Source organism: Rhinolophus ferrumequinum, chromosome 15 (assembly GCF_004115265.2).
Source record: "Rhinolophus ferrumequinum isolate MPI-CBG mRhiFer1 chromosome 15, mRhiFer1_v1.p, whole genome shotgun sequence".
In the NCBI taxonomy this organism is placed as follows: domain Eukaryota; kingdom Metazoa; phylum Chordata; class Mammalia; order Chiroptera; family Rhinolophidae; genus Rhinolophus; species Rhinolophus ferrumequinum.
Genome location: NC_046298.1, coordinates 39,797,930 through 39,805,311, shown reverse-complemented (window position 1 = coordinate 39,805,311; position 7,382 = coordinate 39,797,930). Strand labels below are relative to the sequence as shown.

At 45.2% G+C, this 7,382-nt stretch overlaps 1 pseudogene; it reads right to left on the bottom strand.

The window, feature by feature from the left end:
• Nucleotides 1-1,819: 1,819 nt before the first annotated feature.
• LOC117035370 (golgin subfamily A member 7-like) lies at nucleotides 1,820-3,336 on the bottom strand (annotated as a pseudogene).
• Between the last annotated feature and the right edge of the window lie 4,046 nt (nucleotides 3,337-7,382).

Genomic DNA, 7,382 nt, shown 5'->3' with positions numbered 1-7,382 from the left:
CCTTTGAGGTCAAGGTGGGCTCCCTTTCTTCCCTGGTGGGGACTCCACCTGGGGTTGAGAATCCAGAGTTTGTGCCAGGTCAGGTCTCTGTGAGAAGAGGAAGGACACAGGCTGCCACTCCCCGCCCCCAAGAGGATACGTCACTCACAAAATAGACATGAGGAGGGCTATGATTTTCTGGGAACTAATTGAGGTCCATTCCCTCACTGTTAGGAGGTCCCTGTCCTCCCTCCTGACTCTATGACGGGTAAAGATCCTTCCATGGGATAGCTGAGGACACTTGCTGGCCTCCTCCCATGCTGACTCCAGGGGCCCCTCTGAGCAAGGAACGTGCTCTAACTTCTTGGTTTCATTGGGTAGGGGTGGAGTGAGGGGGGTAACATGCATCTTTTTATTTAACGCATGCTTAGGAAGCATCTCTTAGGGGTGAGGGCAGACAAAGCTGGATATCTGGCCTTTTTTCAGTCTCATTTTCCCAGACTTCGTGGCTGGAGGGAGACTTCTGTTCAGAGTCCCACACTGGGCACAAGAAAGGGACCTCCCCATCCATCATCAAGGTTCATCACCGATGCTCGGGCCCTGGCTCTGCCTCCTGCTCTCACTAAGGGTTCCTGGTCAACCTCCTACTCCCTCCTCGCCCTGCCGGGATTCCTCAGCAAGACCTCCCTGGCACAGGATCTGGGTACTCAAGGTGCCCAGGGACCAAACTGTGGGCATCACGTAACCCTCCTGGAGTCAGAAAAAAAGGCCAGGTGATGAGATTCAGGCCACCTTGTAGGAGAGCACCTCCAACACTTGGTTACCGCCACTTGCGCAGACTGGTGGGTGGTCTCGGGCCCAGGTGAAGCCTGTGCTCAGGATGCCCAGGCATGCCCAGGAGCTATGATGAGAGCCGTCTGAGTGCCAGTTGGTGGGTCGGTGCTTTCCTGTAGGGACTAGGCTTCAGGAGCTTCCTGATGTGTGGGGGCACTGCTGGCCGGTTGGGAATGAGCCACAAAGAGCCATCAGACTCTCAGGCTCCGGGTCCCCACCTGCCAATCAACACCTTGCCAACGTGAGAACATCGGAGTGTAGGGACAGCCCTGGGGGCGCTCCTGCTGTGTTGAAGACCAGGGGAGCTCAAGCCTCAGCTCCTTCTGCTACTGGTGGGAGGTGGTGGGATCTGGGTTAAGGCCCAGGAGTTGTCTCTAGTTTTGTGTTTGAGATTTAAGGGGGAAAAGGGTAATGATTCCTATCAGGTTACAAAAGACAGACGAGCACTCTTACATCATTGCAAAATGAAAGTAATGCACTGGAATGTTCTTTTTTGTTTTTTCAACCTGAAAATTGCATTAAATACTGCTTTAATTAGAAATAATTGTTGTAATAAAACACATAACGTTATACATTATCTTTCCAATGAGCTTCAGTTTGAGAAAATGAACAGCAGAAATAGATCTTTAAACTCTGAGTCATGGCAAAACTGGTAGTTCTTTGAAATCTGGGAGATGCGTTAGCAAAACCACAGACACGCCTATCCTTCACCAAAATCCTGGAGAAAAACATTTTATTAATCTGGGGAAATAACACTGAACACTGGCTAACATATCACTTTGAAGTCTACAGCCACCTGGGAAGGTGGCCCAAGGACTGAAGAGAACCATTCATTGGCACTGGTGGCAGATAAGAAACTTTGTGTTGGGCTGACCGACTGCATATTTTATTAATGGCTTTGAGTAAAAAAAAAAAATGTGAAATGCTTCATTTTATTTTCTCAGAAACTAATCAAAAGATTACAGGGTTGTACACAATTTGGGAACACAAAGTGGATACTGAGTGACTAGAGGCCACTCCAGATGTGGAACTTTATAAAGTTAGTCCCTGGAGTAAATGGCTCTGGCACCACATACGGAGGCCTGACGCTCTGGAGAGGAGGTAAGGGACACTCTGTGATTGGCCAGCTGAAGGGTCCCGGCTGGAACTAGGATCTTTAATTCTATGGTTTATCTTCCACTGCTCGTGCCTCTATCTTCATAAATAGTAATTTCAATAACTCTAGTCCTCTCTCAAACGCATCTGTTGGGAGGAGACCTGGGGGGTGATGAATATCTTCTCATTCTGCTCTTGAATGTATTTGGAGCCGTTCAGAACCTTCTCCTGAGTTTCCATGCACAAGAAGATGCTGTTAAACAAGCCAAACAACCTTCGAGATCTGATTGACCCCCAAACTTCTCTGCTTCTGCATAAAGGTTATTTAGAGTTTGAACTGTTTCTTCAAACTGCTGCCTATCGATCCGGTTTTCCAGCTCCGCGGGAAACATGGTCTGGTATGGCAGCGTGTGTCACTGCCGTGGCCTCGCTGAATGAACACCTTCCCGGAAAACGCACTGCGGGTTCGGGGGACACCAACCACGGGTGAGACCCGAGCCTGGACTTACGACTGAGCCCTTCAGTGCCTCAGACCCACCCGTCGCCCAAAGCAGCCCAAGGTGTCCCCCGCCCCACTCCCCTTCACCTCCCTGTCACCGAGGGCCTTTAGCTACTGCCCTGCACCTCCCACAGCCCGGTTCCGCCTGGGAAACGCGAACCCTGGAATTCTTTTAAGGAAAACACTGTTTAAAATTTATCAGTAACTGTGATGCATGTTTTATTTTTTCTAGTTCATTGTTGGTGTCGCTTTTTGAGGTTTAGCTCTTAGGAAATGGTGAAAGCCAATGTTTTAATACATGATTTAATATCCATGTTTTAATACAGGAATGAGGATTTTACGTAGACTGTCCTATGATTTTAAGCTTTTATCAGTTCACATAGATCATCTGTGAACACTCAAGCGATTTCCCTCTGTCCACGTCTACTAGTCATCCCCATGCACAGAGGAGACAGGCACACGTTCCCCCCTGGTTGGAAAGCATCTGACTACTAAAAAAAGAAAGTGTCCCAGTGCTGCTGGGCAATGATGAGGCGCTGAGGGTGGAGGTCGGGGCAAGGAGGTGAGGGCCACTGTATGTGAGAACTTTCCCCTCAAGATCCCGTACAGAAGGCGCCTGCGGGGCCTGTCACAGTGTTGGGATGGCTGACGGACGGAAGTGGAGGTCGGTAGTTGAAGTATCACATCTGAGAGTGGACAACAGATTCTGCCCAGAGTCTACAGGTGGGGGGTGGATGGTGAGGACACTACAGAGACCCCCTCCCCCCTTAACGGGGGAGCCTCAAAGGCTCCTGTGGTTCAGAGAGGGGCCCGGGCCTGGGGGGAGGGAGCTGGCAGCCCTCAGGTGCTGGGACTGAGCTCCTGACACCGTCCAGCCACTTATTAAGTCCATTTTGGGAGGTACATTCATACTTAAGGAATGTTGCCATGGTTTATGATTCTGAAAATATAGAGAAACCCTTGATATAATTTTTTTCTAATAAGTTGGTTCTTCCAAATGATAGTAGGGACTTTGCATCCATTACTAAGGCACCTGTTAAGATGGTAAGAACATCAGAGTAGATGGTCTAACGACATAGCATATAGATCTGTTACGTTTTCTCTTCCCAATGTCTCTAGTACTTCCCTCACCCAACTTTGTATTATAACCCAGTGGTGTCATTCTGATTTGTGGTTATACCCTTTGAAAACCCAGTGTTACAGTTGGTGAGCTACAGGCAACCATCAGTTAATTACCCCTAAATATGTCTCCTTCTGAAACTGAATGTGCCCTTTGTCCAAGGTCAGCCCTTATCCCTCAATCTCCAGCCCCTTTGTGCTCCAATTCTAGCAGGAACACTCCACTAGAGGGCACTCAGGCTCTTCCTTGAGCTCATGTGGTCCTTCTCCATCACCTGACCCAAATGCAAGTGTTTTTACTGCCACGAGAGCCAACTTCAAATACTCTTTAGATTTGCTCAGTGTGAGGCTCCTGGGACAGACATCGGAGTTCCCAGGGAGGATTCTCACATTGGAAGGTGTGACAGCATGGGCTGTTGACCCAGAACCAACCCAAGGGCCCAAGTCTCTGGGGAAAGGGATTGTTCTGTGCACAGTGGGCAATCAATGTAGGCTGGATGCTCAGGACCCAGATGCCCCTGCCCCAGGGGTGGAGACAGCGGTCATGAGCCTGTGGCCTTGAGGGCCCTGTCACTTAGGATCTGTGTACATGGGCCTAAGCTGGGCTGCTGAGGAATATTTCAGACTAGGCCTTCCTCAGTAGAGGTGGGTCCTCCTGGGTATTTCAAGAACCTCCCTACCTGAAGAATCAGGAGAGACTGACATTCACCATGGCACAGGTTCTCTCTGGGCCTGAGGGAGCAGGTGGAGTAGGGTTTTTGCCATCAACACCAGGTCAGGACCAGGGATGTGGGAGCCTGTGGTCCTGCCTGCCCTTACCTCTCAGGACACCACTGCTGGGGTGTCTGTGGGGAACTCGGCCTCCCCTCCCCCACCCCGCAGTTCAAGAAAGGGACCTCAGAGCCCCTTCACGTATTGTCAGACAATGAAAGAACACAGGTGAGTTAGGACAGGTGCAAGTGAGGGGTAGGAGCGGTGAGATGATGGGCAGACACGAGGCCCACAGCTCACTTAGCCTCGTGTGCTTGAAAAATATATTACAGTATAATATATATATGCTGCTAGCTCAAGCTCCTTCATGGTTCAGATACTCTCTGTCTTTACTCTCTAGTTTGCTGTCTCAGTTACTGAGAGACATACACTCAAATCGCCTACCAGGAGAGTGAATTCCAAGTGATTTTTAAGGAGAGAGGTGTCAGCCTAACACATGGTTGCCCAAAAAGCCTGAAAAATTCTCTAATAAAATTGAACCATCAAGAGTTATTTAGTTACTGTTTACTCCAGCAGTTACATTCCTCTTACTTTTTATTCTATGAACTTGCTGTCCTGTAGGCAAAACAAAGAGGTTATATCACCCAGGGGCGTATTATAGAACCAAGTGTGGTGAGAATCTGGGAAACTAAAAGTCTTCTATTTTCATGACGATGTGTGGATTAGCATAACCACTGAGAGGAGTGTTCTCGCAATTTCTTTTCTAAAATTTTTTGAATATATTTTATTGGGGAATACTGAGGAACAGTGTGTTTCTCCAGGGCCCATCAGCTCCAAGTCGTTGTCCTTCAATTTAGGTGTGGAGGGCGCAGCTCAGCTCCAAATGCAGTCACTGTATTTAGTTGGTGACCAGCAACCTTGTTGTTGAGAGCTCATGCTCTAACCAACTGAGCCCTCTGGCTGCCCCTCGGGAAGCTCAGCGGCAGCTCATTGTCTTCAATCTACTAGTTGTGGAGAGCGCAGCTCACTGGCCCATGTGGGAATCTAACGGGCAACACTGTTGTTCAGAGCTGGCACTCTAACCAACTGAGCCACCCGACAGCCCCAGTTCTGGTCATTTCTATGATCATTAATGATGCCCTTGTCCTAGAAGCAGCAGCTCCACTTTCAGATATTAATAGATCCCCTAGAGAAACTACGACCTGTGCGTAAGAAGACATGTTCAAGTGTGTGCAGGTCTTGCTGGTATAGCACAGAAATGGTTTCAACCTTCTGCCTTACATGAGGGAACGAAGTCTCGTTTTTGCCCACAAGTGGGTTCCTACCTGGCACTTCAAATGCAGATTTATATACAACACAGCTACGGGTGCAAAAGAGTTGATTTTTTTTCTGAAAACAAACAAACAAAAAAGCAAACAAAAAGACCGGTTACAAAAAGTACTTAGCTTAGGACCATTTATATAAATTAAAAAATATACAACGGCACAATGTATTATTTATGAGCATAAACACGGATAAAAGTTCTCAAACCTGCATGGGAGAGCCCTTCGCTTACACGATAGTGGGTACTCGTGTTAGGGGGATAGAGGAGGGAAAGCATGAGGAGGTGGTGTTGGATTCTATGTAACATTTGCCTCTTTTCTTAAAAGGAAGATCTGAGCGAACATCTACAATCTTCACATCTGTGAAATCTTGGAGGAGAGCAGATAGATGAGTGGTATAATAGCTTATGTGTGTAGGAAATACTTCACGTAGAAAATGAAAAATACATGTATTCCATCTCTTCATGTCAACAAGTCTAAATCTCCTTCAACTTACAGACACCCATTGGACTGCAGAGTGTTTCACTAAATGGACAAAACATATTGAAAAAAATGAATGACGGACATACATTGTTTGTACATTCTTTAAACTGTAGAAAATGGCAGACCATTCTTTACATATATCTTTGCATGTTTGACTATTTCTATAGATTAAATCAGTAAAACTGGGAATTTCTCAAAGAATGAACAGATTTTAAAGCTGGATAATATCTTAGCATATTTCGCTTGCAAAAGTTTATGACCTTTACTTTCCACAAGATTTGAAATAACTCTTTTCTTGTGTTCAAGACTAGACATTACCAATCTTTTCAGTAATAGCTAACAATTTCCCATTCATTAAGTCACGTAATCATCCCAATAATCCTATGAGGTTAGCAATACCTTCATCCCCTTTTCACAGATAAGTAAACTGAGGCACAGAGAAGGAAAATGACTTATTATTTTTACCAGTTAGTGGCTGAGCAGGAACTTGAATCCTGGCAGATAGGCTCCAGAGCCCATCTACTACAACTTTTCCTCAAAAGCCTGAAAAAATTCTCTAATAAAACTGAACCATCAAGAATTATTTACTTACTCTTTCCTCGAGCAGCATATTGTATATTCCTCCTACTGTTTATTAAGTGAACTTGCTGTCCTAAAGCAAAAAGAGTTTATAGTATCACTCAAATTTTTGACAATTTGCGTGGTTCAAATCACTCCAACTTTTGGCAATCTGATCTAACTCTGCAGCCCAGTGTTCACAGAAAAGAACGTGGTTGTACAAGTCAGTCTTTGAATATTTGCAGAAATGGGCTTTTTAGCCTGGTATGTGGCAAGTACTCATAAATGTGCCGTGTATGCTTGAGAAAAGTGTATTACAATGTAATATTATTTTCAGGATGTAGTGAAAAAAATCAGCACACAAATGACAAAAGAGAGTGAAGGGAAGGAATTGAGTGAATTCATTTAAAAATTAATTATTCAGGGGTTAGTATGTGATATGAGCAGCATTAGGAGTAGGTTACTTTCACATAGTCTATCCATTTTAGTCTCGTGTTAATTTCCACGTATTTTAATATTTTTAACCCACACTATTTATTATTGCTTGATTCATAAGTACGTATTTTTGTACTTTCTATTTGTCCTATTATTTATCTTTATTACACATTTTTATTTCAGTTTTTGTGCATTTAGTATCTTTTTTATTTCTGTATTTTATCATGTTCTTTTATATTTTATGCTTACTTTTTGTCTTATTATCTTTACTATGAATTTTTATTTCAGCTTGCTCTTTATATATCATGTTTCCCCGAAAATAAGACCTAGTCGGACAATCAGCTCTA